Consider the following 20,897-nt stretch of genomic DNA (forward strand, 5'->3'; position numbering starts at 1 on the left):
CCAAAGATTATGGGAAAACAAGGTCCAGGTGGGAGGGGATCATAAGGAAAACCTAGATGGGATTTTCCACATTCTTGGTCCTTGATCCAGAGAAGTCACAAAGGTTTATCCAGTGCCAGCTGTTTATCCAGTGCCTACAGACCAGGCTTGGTTTGGCAATTAACTTCTCCATGGGACTAATTTGACTTCTCATTTGTGAGCTGGCCGAGGTTCTGCACTGCTGCCAGCACAAGGTCCACAGATCACTCAGTCACTCACAGGCTGCTCTGGGCCAAGAGCTCATCACTCTCCAGCCACCCTGGCTCCCTGGGGCCAACACCAGCAAGTCTGTGCAGGGCTCAGCTCAAAAGGCTTTGGTTTTTCTTGGCCCCTCAGCACTTGAACCCATACAGCCAAAAGTTCAGCACTCTGGGTCTTCCTACAGGACTTGAGGAGATGTTCTTCAATGTCCAAGAAAGATTCTTCCCATGCTTGGATAGGTCTGAACTTGGAAAAAAGCATTCTACAAGGTAAACCAAGAGAAAAAAAAAAAAAATCACTTGCATCTCCCTCTGTCTCCATAAAAAAGCAAGACCGTATCCTACTGTGCATTATTGGGGTTGTTCTGTCCTGGTTCCCATCTTAGGGGGTTTGAGGGCAATTTTGGCAGGTTGGCTCCCTGGGTGTGTCACTGGTTGTGGGAGCAAGCTGAGAGAAGATTTCCCCCTATTTTCAAGGCTATTATATTGTGTCCATGAGCCAAGTTAGATTTTAGCAAAAGAGAATGACATGTCACCCCACAGCAGTGGGACAAAACTGGGATAGAGGACACTTGTCACAAAACCCCCAGTAGTCCTGGATACCACAGACAACATCAGGAGCAGGACAACATCAGTTTCTTGCATTACCTGTTCATCCCAACACCTCCTCAGGCCAGAAACCATTCCCAGCTCCTGGAGGCAGGAAATTGCTTAATAATTTAAAACTGTGCTCTAGAACAGAGGTAAACACACTTTGGTGGAGGAGTGGAGGTGCATTCCAGCGCTGGGGTACATCTGGTGTGTGCTGAGGTTGTCACATTGCAGCAGAAGCCAGCAGGGCACTGCCACAGTTTGGTGAGAGGGGACAGTCACAGGGGTGTGATCACTGCTGCAGATTTGGGGTCAGCTTTGCCAGTGCTTTGCAGGGAGCCCAGGAAGGCGCCAGTGATGTTTTGTATTCTGTCTGCAGGGCTGGGATTTGTACAGCTGAGCAAGTTTTAATGTGATGTTTTCTGAGGCAAGAGACGTGGAAGCCTAAAGTGCCGCTATTATGAAATTCCAGTCCAAGCAGTGGCACATTTTAAATAAGCAATAAAGATGCAAGAGCAAGTCAGTACCAAATAGCAATTCCACTGTAAGATCACAGAGCCATGACCAGGCACAACCTGATTTTTTATGCATGCTAAAGTAATTGGAACTTTGCCTTGTGCTCATTCTTCATCTTATTAAAGGACTTGCTGCTATGAGGATGTATGGGGTCATTTCCAATGTTTTTAGTGCTCTGCACAGTTTCTTGGCCAGTGTTCACATTATTCCAGTAAACAGTTACCTGGTTGTTTACTGGAAAAGCCAGGATTCCAGGCCTTCTTCGGGAGATGATTTAATCATCTTACACAGCATTTTGCACTTGGATAAGCAGGTCAGCAGCCAAGGCTCGATCCAACAACAGGGTCTGCCGTGGCCTTACCTCCTGCCTCGAGCAGCACTGGAATGCAGGAGCAGGGAACCCAAGGAGTGCACACACATGACTGTGTCTCTGCAGCTCTAGCATGTTTCCTCATGCCTGATGTTCACAGCCACATTAGCAAAATGTGAACATTTGACTCAGCCTGGCCAGCACTGAACATGAGTTGGAGGCCCAGCAAGTAAACAAACCCATAAGTCATCCTCCAGCCAGGCTGCCAAGAGGCTCTTCAATACCCAGGCAGAATTCAATGGGTGCCACTCTGCCAGACTGTGTCTGCAGCCCGCTGCTAATGGGGAAAAATCATCGCCGTCGAGCCCTCCTTTGGCTCATCTCAGCACACACAGACAGCTGATCCTGCAGGCTAATTCCCAGCTGGCCCAGTCACAGGAGAAGGAAAGGGAAGCTCACTTCAGACACAGCAGCGCAACCCTGGCTTGCTCAGCCCGTGGTGACTCACGAGGCAGAGCTGCACCATCTCAGCGTGACATCTGCGGCTCACACCAGACACAGACATGGCACGTGGTGTCCAGCACATTTCAGGAAGCAGCTGGTGCCTCCACTTAGCCCTAGAAACTGACTTGTGGCACAGTCATGCACTGTGTAGTGCCTGGTCGAGTCATCACCCACTGTAGCCATGTGTGTATCTGTGAATGATAACTGTTATCACACAGGTGGAAAGTTCTCAGCTGTGAAGTTCTTTGCCTGTGCAAGAAGAGGAATCAGGCCTATGTGAGAAATTAAACCCAAAACCAGGAGGCCAAAAAAATATTTTCCCCCATTTCTAAGCTGTCTCTCACCTATCACCATTTTACAGCTGTCCCTCCATGTCCACTGTGAAAGCTGAGTGAAGACTGATGCCTTCCTGGGATCATGGAATCACAGAATGGTTTGAGTTGGAAGGGATCTTAAAGATAATCTAGTTCCAACTCCCCCGCCAAGGGCAGGGAACAGCGACCCCAGATGCCATCACCCCTTGGCTGGGAGCTGCAAAGTCAATACAGTTGGGCAAATGTGATTTTTTGTGAATATTTTACCCTGCCATCCTGCAGAGTCCCTGTACATGACACCTGTGCTGTTTGCCTGTCCCATGAGTGGGGCACATATGGCACATCCCACTACTTGGGAAGGAACAGAGACAGGAGGAAAATGGCATAGCAAGGGCAGAAAGGATGATGGTGAAGAAAAGAGAAATAAGAAAGAAGCTATGAAGGACAGGAGCAATAAAAGAGAATCTTTGTAGAAAGCTACAGCAGAGCTCAACAAGATGATGTCACATGTCCCTCTGGGTTCATTAACCACTAATAGGATTTATGAAAAGGATTTGTCACACTCTCAGGAGTATTTAGTAAAGTAAGAAAAAATAATCTGGAAAAAATCTTACACCCTATAAACATCTATCCTTTCTAATGAACACTTAATGCTTGTTAGCAGTGATGGAAATAAAAGGAGCCGAGTGGGAGGTGAGGAGGCTCCAGTTTGAGATGAAGCCCCTGAGGTGTGTGAGGACCTGGAGTGCTTGGCTCAAATAGGTATGTAGGGCTGTGCAAGGTATCCTGAGCATCTGTCCTGGCCCCCAGACACCACTTGGTGGCTACAGGTGCCCCCCAAGTGGAACCTGGAGCTCATATCTCTGTCTCTGATGCCCATGAGCACCTCAATAATCCTTGAGAGCTTCAGTAAAACAAACAGAGCTTCCATGGGTTTTTTGTATGGGTGCTGCAAATCATGGGCCAGACTCAAGGCAAGAAAGATCACATCCAGTTGCAGGAAATGCCACAACAAGAATGGATCCAAATCCTGCACTGTGCAGGGACAGTCTTAAACATCTGCTGGGCATCCAGGAGTGCTCACCCTTGCTTGTGAGAAATTAATTTCAGGCAAGAACATACCTGAAATAAGCTGTGCCACCAAAGCCAACACTGGGGACATTGGGGTGGCTTCTGTTTCATCCTGGCTGGCCCACAAGCTTCTCAAGGTTTTCTTCATCTCTTCTGGTCTTTAGGAGTCCTAAATACAAATCAATTAAGTAATGCCTGAGGCACTTTCAATGCCCTGTGTGAAACCGCTCTGAAAATCCCCAGCTTTGAACACGAGGTGGCAGGCTGGCCCCGAGATGGGGAGCAGCCAAGGCAGCTGAAATGGCCAGAAACTGTCCCTTGTAACCACAGAAAGGTGGTGACATGGAAGCTCAGCTCCTTCTTGTCACCTCTCAGAGAAGAGAGAAAGGGCACAAGATTCCTGTGGGTCTTGGAGAGATTTAGGGGGAGGAGTATGAGGTGAGTGAACACATACTATGAAAAGATGTGACAAGATGTGACAAGATGTGACAAGATGTGAAAAATTCTTGCCTAAAACCACCTGCAGTTTGGGAGGAGGATGACTGAGGGAGGAGAGCCTACCACCTGGTCGTGGGGATGGTGGGATGGTGCCCAGAAATTAGGTACAGGCAGCACCCTCAGCTTGCCCACTTGAGTGGTTCAGCTCCCAGGGCCTGGGGTGAGACTGGAGATGGCAGAGCCAAGAGTTGATCCCATTATTTGGACCTGCCTCACACGTAAGGGTGTCCAATAGCACAAGAGGAAACAGCCTCAAGTTATGTCAAGAGAGATTTAGATTGGATATCAGGAGAAAATTTCTGCAGGGAAAAGGTGGTCAAGCAGTGGAACAGTCTGTACAGGGAAGTGGTGGAATCAGCATCCCTGGAAATGTTCAAAAGGCATGAGGATGTGGTGCTAGGGACATGGTTTAGAGGTGGTCTTGGCAGTGCTGGGTTAATAGTTGGACTTAGTGGCCTTAGTGGTCTTTTTCAACCTTAATGATTCCATGGATCTGTCTGGTGACCACTGAGCTGGTTCTAAGTGTGATTACCTTGATCCTGACCCTGACATGGCACTTGGTGCTACAGTCTAGTTGAGGTGTTAGGGCATAGGTTGGACTCGATGATCTTAGAGGTCTCTTCCAACCTCATTATTCTGTGATTCTGTGACTCTGCTCTGCAAACTGACTTTGCAGCTCGACCTTGGGCCTGCCTCATCACCTCAACTTGCCTGAGGACTTGGACTCTTGAATGAAGCTGCACCAAACCTGCACCAGCCCTTTTGGCAGGGTAGCAGTGAGGGCCAGGGCGCTCCCCTCCAGGCACTGGGGCAGGAGTGCAGCACCCACATGGAACACAGAGCTCCCAGGGGAACTCCCATGGCTCCTGGGGCTCCTTGCCCTGCAGTTTACTCACAGGGCAGTTTAGATCATGTTGCAAGGAGTGCAAGCTCGGTGGGACTGTGGAAAGAGCAGTCTAATCCACCAAGTCTCCCCGGAGCTGCTGGCAGTAGGAGACCGGAGTGCTGCCTTTGACTCAGATGTTGGCACCTGAACACTCAGCTCTAATGGCTTGATGCTCCTCCTCCCTCTTGTCAGCTGAGAGCATCCCCAGCTCATTAAGCTGATTTGCATACAGCTCTACGTGAGGTCATTAGGAGGTGCCAGGCACATGAGTGAAACATCATGAAAGCTTCACCGGAGGGAACAATCCAAGGAAATCCCAGTGCTCGAGCTCCAGTTTGCCTCACCAGAGGGGAATTCAATTAAGGGCTGATTTGATTTGTGTAGCTCAGAGTTAAGCCAGCTGACTGGGTGTTGGACATATTTTTGGCTCTGCATCAGCCATAAATACCAAGAATTGCTTTAAGCAGGTTGGAACAAACATACTGCACCAAACCCATCCCTCACTGCCCGCTGCAGAGTCAGGGTGGGCAGCAAAGGCAGAACTGCCCCTCACTGATGGAGGACTGATGTGTGACTACTTGCAGGGGTTCTTCCCCACACACCCCTCTGTAGGAGGAGACTCTGCAGATTTTGGCCGTGCTGGGTCTGTCCTTCCCTCCTGCAGCTCCTGCTCTCCAGCCCCTGCACAGCGTGTGAGTGCTCAGAGACCTGTGCAGCTCACGGTGCTGGAAACCCACCTTCCCACTTCCAGAGCTTTTGATCTCGCTGTTGCCTCCCTGGGGACACTGAGATAAGGACAGCCACCAGTTAAGATCAAGCTTTGCAGAAGTGATTAGGTATCCTGTGTAACTCATTGTCTTCCTGTTAACATTTTCCTTTTCTTCCTTTGAAAACCCACTGTTTGTTAATCAACTGATTCATCCTTTGCCAGCTCACCAGTGCCCAGTTTGGTTTCCTTCTTCCAGTTTTCTGGCTGGGGTGACTCAATATGGGTGGTTTCCTAGTGATCCACCCCATCTGAGCCCACCTCTGGTGGGTACCTATTAAATCCTATTAACCACTGGCTGCCCTAAAGCCTGAGCAGCTCACCCTCCCCGTGAGTGCAGAGGGAATTTTAGCTCTTGCCAAGAGCTGCTGTGCTCATAAAATTAATGAGAACTTTGCTCCCTGAAAATAAGACCCCCTGCACAGGTGTGCTGCTGCATAAACACAAATCAGCTCACACAACTCCCACGGACACCTTGTCTGACCCCAGGGTCCCTCTGTGCCTCAAGGTGCTCATGGACTTGTGTGAGCACCAGGAAAACTCCAATTCCTGCTCACACTGGGAATAGAAGAGCTGTATGCAGCTTCCCAGGAGCAGGATGAGACCTGAAGGCACATCCAGAATTGCTGCTGGTGCATTGCAGATGGCACAGGGCACATGGAGCAGCCCTGGGAAGCAGAGAGCAAGTATCACTCAGAGACTGGCAGAAATTAGATGTTCATTTGCTCCCTCAAAACTTCCCAAATGCACGGGGAGTTAGAGGGTCCTTCTTGAAGGAAAACTCATTTGCAGTACAAAGCAGTCCCCTGGGTTGAAAGCATGGAGTGCTTTCATTTGCTCAGGGAGCAAAATGGAATTGCACAACTCCCAAAGGAAGGAATGAACTGATTTAAAAGGATTTGCCCTTCACATCTAAAGAAAGTCATTGGAGCTGTGCCTGAGGTCCCTTGAGAAGTATCTATGCAAACATCTTGCTTGTCTGAATAAAACAAGGGCTTGTTGGTAGCACTGGGAAAAATTCCTCTCTAAATATAATATTTAAATGGGAGGATACAAATTTTCTGCTGAAACCATTCAAACAGGAAAATTCATGTGGGTAAGTTCACTAGACTTTATTTCCTCTCCTCTGTGTGACACAGGGGGGTTGAATGGAACTGATCACCTCCCCACACTCTTAAGCATGTCCCTTTCTTGTCCTTGACCAGTGGCATCTCCACCAGTTCCATGTGCCACTTTGCTTCATCCTGCCACTGTGGCTACAAAAACTGGCTCAGAAAGCATCCATGAGGTTGCCTGCCAGTTCCATGGGCTGAATCCACTGCTTCAGCAGGGCATCCTCTGGGTGCCAGGGAAGGGGAGGCCAAAGGGAGCAAGAGCAGCCAGGCTCACTTACAGCACTGATGACCTGCTAGGGCAGCTTGACTGGAGCATGCCATGCAGTCCTGATGGGGCTTATGCCAGCTAAAAGCTCAGCTTAAAACTGGGACAGGGATCCAGGAAGGACTGAGCAATGATTGTGCTGTTTGGAAGTGCTGTGTCTCCCAAGGACTTTGACTGTTATTGGTAATTTACTGCTCCCAATGTCTTAGTTCTCTCAATTAGAAAGAAAGGTTGGAGTTGTCTGGCAAATTTTGAGGCTGGTACAAAAATCTCAGGATTTCTGCAGCAGCTCTAACATAAAAGTAGTCAGCCAGGCTCTTGCTAGACAACTGTAGCCTAAACCTATAATTTTCAATGCTTGGCAGAGTCTGCACTTTAGTATTAAGTAAATATTCAATTCTTGGAAACATTTCCCTTTAAAACAAGCAGGCTGGATGAAAGGCTTCCCTGCCTCTCCCTACCACAAAAAAAAAAAAAAAAAAAAAAAAGGAAAGATTTATTTTCTTGCTCAGCCAGCAATGCTGCTGGACACCCATACCTCAGGTTTTCCTTCCTGCTGCTATCCTGTCTGCTTATCAGAGAGTATCACCTGTTTATTTGAGACAAGACAAACAGACTTTGCTCATCAGAAGCCTCTCAGAGACATCCTACAAGCATCCTTTGTAGCTGAAACTGGACAACCTGCAACCAAGAGGAGCACACAGCTCAGGCTGGTTAGATTTGCCATGTTTTGAGCTGCATTGATGTGAATTTCCAAGCAGAAATGAAGTGAAAGCTGGGCTGTACTCATCTGGAGCAGCTGACCAAATGTAAAGCTTCAGAGCAGAAGGAGGAAGCAAAAACTGCTCTTCCCATTAAGGTCAAGGAGGACTGGTGCCTGTCCCACCTGACTTTGATTTTTGGTCATGGGAGTGGGCATTGTGGCCATGGGAGTGGGCATTGTGGCCATGGGAGTGGGCATTGTGGCCATGTGTGCACAGAGTGGTGCTGCCCAGATGAATAATCATTGGCTGGTAGTGCTGTGTGGTCCTTGGCTGGACTAAAGCCCAGCAGCAGTGAGGGGCTCTGCTCTGAGTGTGCTGAGCTAGATGCTGTGGAAAGGATCTGGGGAAAGGAGAGAGAGCAGGGAATGTGCCACATCCACCCAGCCATGCCCCCCCTAATCCACATCGCCTTCACCTGCTGTCACCGGCACAGCCTCACCCCATGAGACCCTTCTGAGGGGTGTCAAGGGACAGAACACATCCTCTGTGTTGCTCACTGGGGTTAGGACAGGGACAGTGCTTTCAAGTGCAGACCAGTCCCAAGAAATTTATCTTGCCAGTTTCCTTTTCGTAACAGGAAGGATTGCGGGCAAACAATAAATGCAGGAAATGTGCAACTGACCCAGACAAAAGTAGAAGGTTTGCTCTGGATCAGCCTCGTGTGCAGATGGGAACAAGTTGAGAAGCCAGTGTTTGGAGCTTGTGAGTCTTCTTCATGGATGTGTTGTGGAAATGTGCCTGACTCCACAAATCTATGGATGGAACACTGACAGCATTACATGTGTAGAAGCCAGCTGGAAAAGATGAGATAAATCCTCCACACCTCTGGATAAGGCTCTGCTTCAATCTCAGTATCATTCATCAGATAATTAGAGGGGTTTTTTACTTCAAAGTATTTTCGTTATATTTCCTTGTCTTAGACACCCTGTTAGAGATTCTCATTTAAGGTCCCAGAGCAGGATATATGTAATACAGTGTGTGATGAATTTCAGCTGGAGGCAAAATCCAGCTTTCAGCCACCTCTAATCTCAGCTATCCTCAGTCTCCATTCCCCAGTCCTTCAGACAGATTGGACACTCCAAAAATTGGGCTGAGAGAGAGCCTGTGAGGTGTCAGCCCCTCTGTAAGGATCAGAATGTTCAGGGATGTGGTATTGAGGAGAAAGAATTCCAGAGGAGGAGCTCCACCTGCCAGTCCACAGGTGTAACTGTCCTCTCCATCCCTCCTTGACAATGAAGGGTTTATTTCTGTGCCAATGAAGTTACATTGGTGCATAACTTCACTCAGTGGAGTGGGAGAAAATTCAAGCTAAATATTTCTGTCCTTTCTGTTCAACTGGGACCAGTAATAAGGTCAAACCCATGCCCAATGTCAGCTGAGTTTGCTGAATGCCCTCTGTAAGCTAAGAGTGAGGTTTATTTTCACATACACAGTTCACTGTTGATACTTTTAATCCATTTGTGTGCTAACCATTCAGAAGGAACCACCTTTGTGTTGCACTAAGAAAAGGGCCAGGTGTGTTGGTTAATAAACACAGAGACCTTTAAAATCTATAAACAGCATTTTTGGGATGTCCTGTGTCCCCTGTCCTGTGTTCTTTCTCTCTTGGAGGGTTTTTTTGGGATGTGCAGTGAGAGTTTTCTGCCCAGTTTTCTGTTCTGTACTGAGCCACAATCCCACAGTCTTTCTAGTCATTCCTAGAAGTGAGTTCTGAAAGGCTATGAGGGAAGACAAATCTGGAAGATGCAGCCCAAAGTATTTGGCTTGGCCAGAATCAGTCTGTGATCCACACAAATGCCCCCCTGCACGGATAATTTCTGGATCTGGTGGAGCTCCTCAGGAAGGGACTCTCAAAAGCCTCTAAAGATGAGCATGGATTTATCTGAATAAATACTGAGCAGGCAGAGGTGTTTATAGGCTTGGACAATGACTGATAAGGACTTTCACAGTAATCAAGAGCGATGCCATTGATAAGGGACACAGAACTTGGCACCTGAAGTGACAATTAAGTACTGACATCCCTCCAGGCACTTAGTTTTGGCCAGGGAATTGTTTCTTTTGAAAAGCACAAGCACGTTCCAGCCAAAGCTGTTGTTGGACACAGCACCTCATCCCCATACCTGTTTTACCTCAGAAATGCCAACACAGTGCAGTCCCAGCCAATCCAAGAGATGTGAATGAGTCTGTACCACCATCCTTATCTGGCTCAAACCCTTTCAGGTTCAGTTTCAGTAACCCCTTCATCAGATCTGCATGGGTGGCAGATGCCAGGCTTAACCTAAGGGATGAGGCTGGTGTGACTCCATACCACAGAGGTGCTTTTGGTGCTGGCAAGTGAGAGAATGGCCAAGCAGAAGCCAAACTTTGGTCTCAGATATGGGGAAGTGAGTTGCAAATCAGACTTGTGTATGGCATTTGACCCCTTTGGCATTTACTCCTTTGTTCTCTCACACTGAGGTGAGTGTTTTCCTTGCTAATAAATTAATTTTTTAGCTGTTCTGATATGTCTTTCCCTATTGGTCACTTTCCATTTTTTCTTACTTTTTCATCACAGAAGGCCTGGCAAACTAAAGCCCTTAGTGCAATCGAGGGCCCCACCAGGGGAAAAGCCTCCCAGAGGTGCTGCTGAGAGAAGGAACCTGTATCTAGCAAGGTGTATGTGAGTGGGTACTCAAATACCTGGTGTACAGCACTCTGCTCTTCCCTCAGCTGGATCTGAGCCCAAAGGCAGCCAGTGCCTCTTGTGTGTAATGGGAAGACGGGACACAGAACTGGGGGCAAAATGTTGTGGTCGGAGCAGATGCTCAGAAATGAGGTGCTGCCTCTTGAGATGTTTGGTTTAGGTAACTTTGAGTTTTGCCATATAACTGCATCTCAATGCACTGAAATGCCCCCAGTAGTCAGTTCCTATAGATTCAGATGTCTAAGAACAACTGTCATGGCTCTGAGAACATTAATTTGGAAACTCTATGTTCCCCTGAGGCTTCTCTCTGCCCAAGGTCAGCTCTGCAAGGGTACAGCTGTGTAGCTAGGGAGGACACTGCTGGGAAGACAGCCAAGGTGTGAAGAGCTGGGAGACACCTCACTGGGAACCCTGCCTTGGGTTGGAGCCACATTTATGTTTTCCCTTGGTCCTTGGCCAAGCCACATTGCATGCCTGCATGTGCCCAGCCTTATACCCTGCTAATCCCAACAGGGACTTGCTGAAGTGACCTCCTGGCTTACCCTGGACCTGCAGCTTTGCTATGGGCTCATTTGGTGGGACTGAGGCCTAAGCTGATCAGCAGAGCTGCTCTGCTTTCCTTGTCTGGGTGCCACAGGGCTGTGCCCATCAGTGAGAGTGCTGGTCACACAGAGCAGCCGGTTTCTGCTCCCTGGCACTGGGTCTCTCCTTCCCCTGCGGGTTAAGCATCCACATAGGCTGCTGTAATCCAAGTTCTAGGTCTCTCAGAAAATGCCTTTTCATTGGTTCGTCTGGGAATTTGTCAGTTGAAACTTCTTTGGGAACATGCTGTTGCAAGTCAACCAGGAGATGTGCTGGAGATTCCATGCCAATGGAAAGCACTTGAAGGTCTAGGGTAACATGTTGTCTAGCATTTGGGATATCTCTTGGTGATTTTGATCTGCAGTAGAATTCAGTTTCTTATGGGTCATCTATCTTGAGTAAAAATCAGCAAACGGACTCATGAACATCATGGATCAGGTGCAAAGCAAAGCTTCTTGGTGGAAGTTTATCCAACACAAACATGCCAGTGCAAAAATTCTACCAAGTGGTCCCCTCTTGGGAGGAGTGGAAGTGGCTTTTGCCAGCATTCTCTTGATAAGCCGCTAAACTGTACCAGATTCCTTCACTCTATAAAGAAAATAAACTTTACCCTTCCTTATTGCTCTTACAGGGCTGAGTTTCCTCATTTCATAGAGCTATAAGCAAACAAGAAGATCTGTTAGAAGATGGGAATTCAGGTGAGCTGCCTCTTCACCTCTAGTATTCAGATAAAATCTGCTTAAATGCTCCTCCAGTGGAGCCGGGGTGCCTTTATCTGCTGCTCTGGCTCCAGGCTCATTGCTGTGTCCCATATTCTGGTTACTGGCCTGGGCATCTCTCTCTGGACTCCTTAGGGTGTAGGAGCATTTGGAACTCTTCAGAAATCTCCCACCTGCTTTACATAGATCTGTAAAAAAAAAACAAACTCGTTTTGTGAAACACTGAAGTAAGGAATTTTCCCCCACCTTTCTATCCACCACCTTCTCCTGCAAGATCTTGGAGTCCCAGCAAATTCCCTATAATATTCCCCATAGCAACAATTAAGTCCCCTCACCTTCTCTAGACTCTGCTCTAGTCCTTCTGTGTCCTCTCTAAGTCTCTGTTCCCAAATCTCTCCTGCATTTCCAGCAGATCTATCCCTTACCTCCCAATGGTGCCTCCAACTCATTTCTGGACTTCCCATCCCTCCTAACACCATCACTCAACTTCCATGACTTCTGCCTGGCTCTGTCTGGCTGCTGGCCTGACAACTGTCTTCACCATGTAGTTGGCAACCACTTCACTGTGTTTGACTATCTATACAGCTTTTCCAGCTGCTAAGCAGACAAATAAAACATATTTGTCCTTTAGGTGTTTGTTCTTTAGCCTGGCCCTGAGAAGAAACATGTAGGTATTTATTAACTTTGAGATTACAAGAAATGGAAAAGTGTCTGTGTGGTGGTGCATCCCCCACTCCCTCATGGGGCTCACCATGGTCTCAGAAATGCTCATTAAAACTTGGCTTTGCCTAACAGCCCCTTGGCTGAGTTCCTCTGAGCTTATCCAAAACACTGTCTGCTCCCAGGAACTTGTGCTGGCTAAGGAGCCCCCTGGGTTTTAACAGCCTTGGGAGCTTACTTTTCTTACCTGAATAATCACCCAGGTGGAACACTTTTGGTTTTGAACTTTCAAAGAAAGGTACCGACCTGAACTGCAGCCAAGATGGAAAACTACTGTGACCAAAACCAGCTCTGTTGTGACTCTCTGAACAGTGGTCCAAAGTGAGACCCTCTGAGCTCTCCAGACTGCAGCGGGCTGAGACCAGCACCTCCCTCTGAGTGGGGCCTGTCTGAGCCACACAATTCCCATGTTGGAGATACCTGGGGGACCACAGCTGAGGGACAGTGGCAGATCCTGAGCTGAGATCCCCACTCCCTGAGAATCAACCCTTCACCTGTTGAGAAGGTGCAAAGGTGTCTGGCACCAGTACTTCCCTGAATTCAGGAAATTTTTGCAGGTATGTACCTTGTACACCTTCCTTCAGATAAGTCCACTTGTGAGTGTGAATATGCAAACACACTTTGAATGTTGTGAGTGTGAATATGCAAACACACTATGAATGTTGCTCTCTTCGATGTTTAAGCATTTCAGATTTGTAAGTAGATTAGGCCTATAAGTGAATTACTGTTGTCTCCGTAGGAAATTCTATATGAATGTTTTGTTAAATTGTTTAAATAAAGCTATAAACTAGGTGCTGTTAAATTTCAGGGCTGTTAAACTTTTTAGGCCTAAACTGTTGGTCAAGTGTGGGGCTTAGTTTAGAAAGGGGATCTACTCTGAATCTTGTGACCTGGCAGGAAGGTCTTTTTTAGTCCTTTCTATCCTTACCCTTTTTCCCCACACAAACTCTCTATCAGCCTCCATGTAGATAATTTTTGGATAAATTTCACGTTTAGATTGATTGATTTTTGGTTCTAGTTTGCTTTTTCTCTGTGTGCTTTAATCATCCAGTTAAGTAGGACAGTGAATCTTGCCAACAAGCTTTGTTGCACTTCCACTTTTTTATTAAATCTGCTTTTGCCAATACCTTTGGGGGTGATTCTTTAAGAGACCTTAAACCACTCATTCACCACACTCTGTCCTTCAGAGAAACTGTGAGATCAGTCTAAAAAGTGTTATAGAAATATTTAAGAAATGTCACAATACACAAAGCTAAAAATCTGTTTTCATCTCCCAATACACATGGGGTTGTCTCTTACGAGTGCCAAGGATGTGTGGCCAAGGGATATTTGTGGCATTGTTGTCTTCTTTTTGACAGCAGAAAGAGTGCTTCTTGTCCCAGAGCAAGGAAAAACAGCAAAGAATAATTTGATTTAATAAAAAGATAGGTCTGGGTGCTGGACCTATGCATCAGAAGGAGCAGGTGATGGTCTCATTTTCATGTCTGCAAAGGAGAAAAAAAGATCAGATTCACACAAAAAAACTGCCTTTCATATGGAATTGTACCAAATACAAGGTTTCTGTATAGCCAGAAGTTTGTGTTTTGCCTAGACATTTTCTAAGCAAAAGAGTTATTGCCTTGATGAATCAATGGACTATATATATATATGTATATATGTATTTGTTTATTTAAACATACTGACTCTGCAAGCTGGAATCAATAAATCCTTTCTGAATTTGCCTTTCTTTGTGCTCAATTACCTCTAGTCATCCAAGTGACTCCAAAGTTCCCATGGAGAGATCTCACCTCCATGGACATTTGGTATGGTGGATATCTGGGGCGGAGGCATGACTGGAAAGCAGCTGTATGACCAGAATGCTCCTTACCAGCATGATCCACAAAGATGTTCTGACTGGGTCAAAAGGTCTCTTCTCACTGGAAAGGATATGCAAATCTAAATATATACACAATGCCCTGACATGCACTTCAGTCAGCGTGAGGGCAATCAGGCATTGTTGCATAGCCCATGTTCTTTCAGCTTGGAGTCTCTCACAGACAGCCAACCCCTTCTTCTTCACCTTCTAAGCTTGGAAAATGCTTTGGAGACCTGCCCAAGGTATTGTACCTTAATCTCATAGATGACATTTGCTGTCAGAGCAAGGATTTTAAAGGTACATCTTCCTAGACAAGTTTATTTTCCCAACACTTAACCTATGCAAGGCTTCCCCTCTCCTGTAAATAAATCAATATTGGGTAAATTGAGTGAAAGGACATGAGAACATAAGGAAAGGCAGTATACACATAATCTATCTCCCCACTTTTGGGCCTGTCATGGGGACAAGAGGAGAAGAGTTCCTGTAACTTTCTTCCTATGCCCTCCCACCCCTTGCCCCAGGAGAGGAACACCATTTTTTTGAATCACAGTTGAACACATGAACTTTTCCACCATATTGGACTATGTGCCACTAAAAATGCAGGTTTTAGAATGGTGGACTGAGAGCAGGGAGTTCATGGGATGCTACATGCCACATCGATCAGACTTCAAAAGCAAGGTCTTGGCCCTGAAAGCAATCCCAGCTGAGTTCTTCATGTGTGTGATGTGCTCCCATGCCAAAGTCTGTGCACTACTGGAGCTTAATGCTTCAAGAGATTCCCTGCCTAAGTCCTGCAGGTTCTGCTTGATTCCAGGACATAGCCTCTTCCCTCCATCTCCATGGGTTCTGTCCATCTCACTGGTGGCATATCCTGGTGATGACAACATTCTTCCATCTCCTTCTGCTGGTGCCTGCTCTTGCACAAGTGTCTAGCCTGAGCCTTGTTCCTTTGACATGTCAGGACCAGGATCATTCCTTGTGAACACATCCTGTCCCATCTGTGTATCTTCAGCTACTACTTGTCCCATTCTCTTGGAGCTCTGGGTCTGTACACCTTCAACACAAAGGTAGCCTCCTTACAGCTGGGTTTCTCTGTGTTATTACTAATAATTCCATTAATTACTTTTATGAGCAAATAATTACAATAATAATGTAATTGTAATAAAATAATAATATGGGAATTCCACAGCACACTGCATTGTATGGAGTCTTGAAGCTCCATGTTATGTAGGATACAGCTTTGCAGAGCTCTCCACACCCAAGCCTCTAGGGTGATGATCATTTCTTCTTGGTAGTGCACCATTAGAAAAACACTTTCTTCATTGTCCATTGTCAGATGAAATGATGGGAAAATAGGCCATTGCCTGCACCCATCCATTCTAAACAGGGCCTAGCTGACCCAGAGGAAGCTGCTTGAAGTTTCAGAAAGGGATGGGTGGGTTGTGCTTTGTGGGAAGGGACTCAGAAATCCCTGGAGGAATTACCACATGTATTCTGCTAGGGAAATCCAACAATCGCACGAGCACAAAGGCTACCAGTAAGGCGTTTTCCACTTCCTTGATTGGCTTTCACAGAAGCTCAACGAGTTCTCCATCATTCTCCACAAGTCCCTGCTTTGGCCTGGGTCTCTGCACTGGGATTTCCTATCAGCTATGAAGGCCCTTAGCTGCCTATTGTCAATAACTGCTTTTAGCAGATGAAGCTTTACATAACCTCAGACAAAACATGTTGTTAATACTAGAGTCCACTGAGGCAGACAGAGCCCTAATTAAATAATAAAAGAGCTCAGTAAGTCTAAAGGCTGAAAGAGTAGGTCCTTTATTGAGGATGTCATGTAGCTGTATCTCTATGTAAACCAAATAATGAAGAAAAATGAAGGAAAGCAACCAGATGTTACACAAATATGTCAAGTATTAGCGAATCATATTGAGGTTTACATGTAAGATTGATTGCTGGGATTATGAAAAATATGGACCTTTGGTTTTCAATCAAGTTTCTCAGCTTCAGTTTCCCACAATTTCTTTGTCTGTGATTTTTTTTCCCCCCAAGAATATTAAATATCCATTTATCTTTTTGGCCATTCACAACTAGATAGTTACATTACACATTATTGTAGTGATCATCCTGCTATAATGAAATTCATACAAGTGTGGTAACTAGCCTGAAAAATCCTCATTATAAACCCAAATCACTTTAACTTAAAAGAAACACATAAAGCTGAGTGATGGTAGTGTACAACCAAAGTATTCTGAATATCCAAATTGGTTGCTCTGTCACTGCAATGAATTCCTGGTGCTTCAGGAAAAAAGTAATCTTCAGAGACCTTGTTCATGAACATAAATAGTTTCAGTTGACCACTGCTTCAGGGAGACAGTGCAGGGCATGTTGCTCCTTTTGGAAACCATGCAGCCTTCAGCACTAGAGTCAGTTCTAAATATATTCCTCAAGTCAGATGTATAATGAGACATTTCATGACTTCCTTCCTTCTCGGTGCACTACAGTAAAATGAGCCAGGAATTAAGAATTAAACTTTGCTTTCTCCAATATGAGCAAAGTTTAATTCTTTGCCATCTGCCAGGATCACGAGGACAATTGAAATATCTCTTTATTGCCCATGTGCACATTAGAGCGTTGCTAGCCATGACATTCCTTGATGACAGCACAAGCTTGTGATGAAGCAATACACCAGCTTTATCTTCTTTCTAGTGACCCATGGCATTAGTGATTTCTATTGGATATAGGTAGTGCAATGCCCCAGATACACAGGTTGCTGTTAAATAGAAGGAAATATGGACCAGACCATTAATCAAAAGCACACAAAGATGGGGTGTGTTGCCCCAGCTCCCCCTCTGTCTCTTTTTCTCCTTCTGTGTTGCTAGAAAAAGTATATGCCAGTGAGGATGTGGGTGAGGTGTATTCAGCAGTGAAATGTCCAAATGTTTGTTCTTGCTTTTGAAGTATGAACTGGATCAGGTAGAGTAACTTGAAAGTGATCCTGAGTGGAGATATCAGGTTGCTAAAATAAATTCTTGCTGTGTGCAGAAAGAAGGGTGCTATTATATGCAGAATCTGGAGTCCCAGATGCAATTTTCCATCTTAAGACATCCTCAGATATATGGTCCATGCATACCCCAGTCAGATCCTGAAACACAGAGGGGCAAGCTGTTCTCAGCTACTTGTACATTCAAGAGGTAGAATGTGATACCTCTCATCAGAGATGAGAGATGCCATGGGCTATCCAATGAGTTGATGTTGGGCTGTGGGACTGCAGTTCCCTTGCATGAACATCAGAGATGGTGCAAAGCCAGGAGAGACAAGAGCAAGGAACACGGTGTCCAGGAAAGTGGTGGAGGAACTTAAAAGACATGGATGTGGTGCTTAGGGACATGGTTTAGCACGGGGCTTGGCAATGCAGCATTAATGGTTGGACTCCATAATCTCAGAGGTCTTATCCAACCAAAACCCTTTTATGATTCTGTGATTCTAAGGAAGCCATTACAGTATCCCTAATTTATCAGCATAACCAAGACTGAGCTGTGGGGCACCTTCCCCACCTTCCAGGATGCAGTCATTTGGCTAATGCTTGAAAAATCCACTCTAAGAGCCCCAGCTGGAGGCAAAAAGACCTGCACAGTGCAGTTTATGGCTATTCCAGGAAAAATTGTTCTTCTTGATGCATGAGCCTGCCCAGATTTCTGTGCTTGACAAGGAGTCCTTGTGGCACAGCTGCATTGCAGGGGTGTTACTGAACACAATCTCCATGTGGAATGGCTCTCCATTATTACTTTGCAGAGTAACTCAACACCTCGTGGAATTAAAGGCACCATAGCTGAAAGTCTGAGGATCACCTGTAGGTTCCAGATCATTCAGTATAGAGAAAACTGAGACTCAGAACAGCTGGGTTTAAAAAAAAAAAAAAAAAAAAAAAAAAAAGGTAATTCTTTTACTTTCACAGCCCTGATGACCAAAAAAGTGTTCTGCTCACCTTGAAATCACACTCCCCAGAAGCTCTGTTAGCACCCCCGCCTAAGTGTCCCTTACATCCACTTTCCCCCCAACAGCAGGAAATCGCTTAGAAAATATTTCCAGGTTCCTTCCTGGCCAGAGGTCACCTCTGTGTTTCGAAGCAGCAGGAATCACCATGTTCTCTGACACAACAAACGGAGGAGGAAGACCTGTCCTGCCCTTCCAGCTTTCAAGCTTGTGCTTTTTAGCTGTAACTCCACCCTGCACTGGTGGAGAAAGGATCAGTTCCCACTGATCGCAGGAAAGAGAGGTCACGGGGTTTGCTTGATTAAATCACCACAAGCCAAAAGGTTTTTTCTCTCGCTGACTGAGAATTGCTCACGGGCTCTTTAATTTGTTCCAAAAAGAAAAGCAAGACAAAAAAACAAACCCCAAGCCCAAGAAGCAACAGCACACAGGGAAAAGCAGGTGTGTCTCCAGATCCTGGGAAAACAAAGGGCAAAGACTGAGGCAGGAGGTGACACTTGGATGGGAAGTTTCCATCCCAGCACAAGAGGACAAGTTTGGAAAAGACTCGGACAGGACCAGCACTTGTTGCCCTACAGGTATGGATGCTGTGTGTGGAATGTGGCATTGCTTTAACACTTTGGGGAGGGCAAGGGTGGCTTGAAGGAATTTGATTCTGACAGATTCTGGCAGTGTAGTGCAAGCTTTGCATCACCAGTAAACCTGCAGCAGGTTTCTGCCAGGGGAACTGCAATCGTCACAGGTTTCATTTTGTGGTGATTACTTGGCAGTTTTCTGTAGGATGGTTTTGGCTGTTCAGGGTATGAATTAAGCCATTCAAGCTCCTGACAAAGTGCTACTGCCTGTTCCCTTGGCTAGTAAATGCTAATAGAGGTTATGATTGCTTTAGTTCAAGCGTGGGGCTGCAGAAGCAAAGAGGGACATGCACGGAAGTGCTGTGCTAATCCTCATTGCATTTATTACCCCCTAAGTTGTGTCGCAGAGTTTCAGAGAAAAAATGTCAACTGCAATCGCATTTAGAATTTTTTCTTTTTTTCCCCTTGGTTTTGTACTTGCAGTGGCTGGAATTTGCAGTGCAGACACAAGCACTGTATTTTGTTAGCTGTATAGAACGGGTTTGTTTCTTTTAAGAGCAATCTCCCTTCAGTTTCATATTAGGTGAAACTTGCTGACGGGGAGAGGAACTTGGAGCACCCAGGGCCACAGGCTGAGAAACTGCTGTATACTGTCTTTGAGCATCACATTTATCTTGTTTCCATTCTTTTCTATCTGTGTTTTCAGCTGCTTAAATGAAAGTAAATTTTATGGTGTTGTGCTGGAGTGCTGCTGCCAGTGTTCAGTGTCAGGGGGGATACAGAGAGGCTTTCTGATGCTTTCAGCTCCATTGTGTCTATATCCCCAGAAGTTCTGCTCCATTTCCAAACATCTCTAGTGCAGAAGTATCCACTTTGCTTAAATGGTCATGATTCAGAAAAAAAGCAGTGCTGTGATGTGCCCCTCTACAACCTTGTTTCAGTCTCCCCAACATGGAAAAGCAAAGCTCACCTATGAGCATGAGGAGCTTTTGGACTGGGGCAGAAAGGTATTTTTGTTTGAATGCTGCTACTCACACTTTCAGTGGCAGTTTTACGAGGCAATGGGCTAGTGACAAGCAAGGAAATAGCAAAGCAAAGGATGTTGTGAATTTGAAAGGCTGAGGCTCCATTTCTTCTGCTTCCATCACTTGCTGTAGCATGATGAAAATGGTATTTTGCAACCCATAGATTTTCCTCTTGCCCAAAAAAATTCTTCATCTATTTCTGTCACTTAACCTGTCCAGTGATGTCTGGCACCATTGCAGAACAAAGTGATATTTAAAGAAATTTAGAGGCAAATCTTTAGCACCTGGGTAGCAGTGACACTTAACTGAACTCAGTGATGGGTCAGTATCTCAGCAGGAACCTGCTGTGACTATTTGGCATCTGTCACTATTTAACTTCCCTAAATTCATCTGTTTGCCTCCGGTGATCCAGCTTTAAAAAACAAACATAGAGAACATGCGTAGGCACTGGGAAGATATCTTTGTCCTGATCTTCTTGGTTATTTTTATTTTTTTAACACCTCTTAGGCAGGCTTAATAAAGAAGTTCTCCAACATCTGAATTGGAGACGTGGGAAATTCCTCAAACTAGGCAGAGCTTCCTCTCATTGTTATAACACAAAAGACCAGTGCAGCCTTTCTAGAGTTCCTTTTTTTAACCCATTCATCTTGACCAAGAAGCCTACCTGCTGCTGCTACCGCTCAGGGCTGTGATTCACAGTTTCCCAGAAGACAGCAGATAAGCATGGAAGTGAATTTCATCATCCACAAGGACAGCATTATTTTGGGGTTGTATTGCACTTGAAACTGAAATGGTTTGCCGCTGGAATTAATCTCATCCTTGAGCAAGAATCATGGCTTTTCAAGATCAAATGGGATGAATCTACAGTAAAACCAAACTCCTTGCAGAAAACCTTTTCCAGTTTTC

General features: G+C 45.8%; 1 protein-coding gene across 3 annotated transcripts in view; it reads left to right on the forward strand.

The window, feature by feature from the left end:
* Positions 1–18,614: 18,614 nt before the first annotated feature.
* Positions 18,615–20,897, forward strand: part of ADGRF5 (adhesion G protein-coupled receptor F5) — a 41,326-nt gene continuing 39,043 nt past the window's right edge. For 2 of the 3 annotated variants that reach the window (XM_050972348.1, XM_018921518.3), the window contains exon 1: positions 18,617–18,969. The gene's annotated coding sequence lies outside the window, so the exon portion shown is untranslated. Of the gene's footprint in view, positions 18,970–20,897 lie in introns of all 3 variants that reach the window. The other variant, XM_030236282.2, reaches the window with a different exon arrangement.

The sequence above is a fragment of the Serinus canaria genome, chromosome 3 (assembly GCF_022539315.1).
Source record: "Serinus canaria isolate serCan28SL12 chromosome 3, serCan2020, whole genome shotgun sequence".
NCBI lineage: Eukaryota > Metazoa > Chordata > Aves > Passeriformes > Fringillidae > Serinus > Serinus canaria.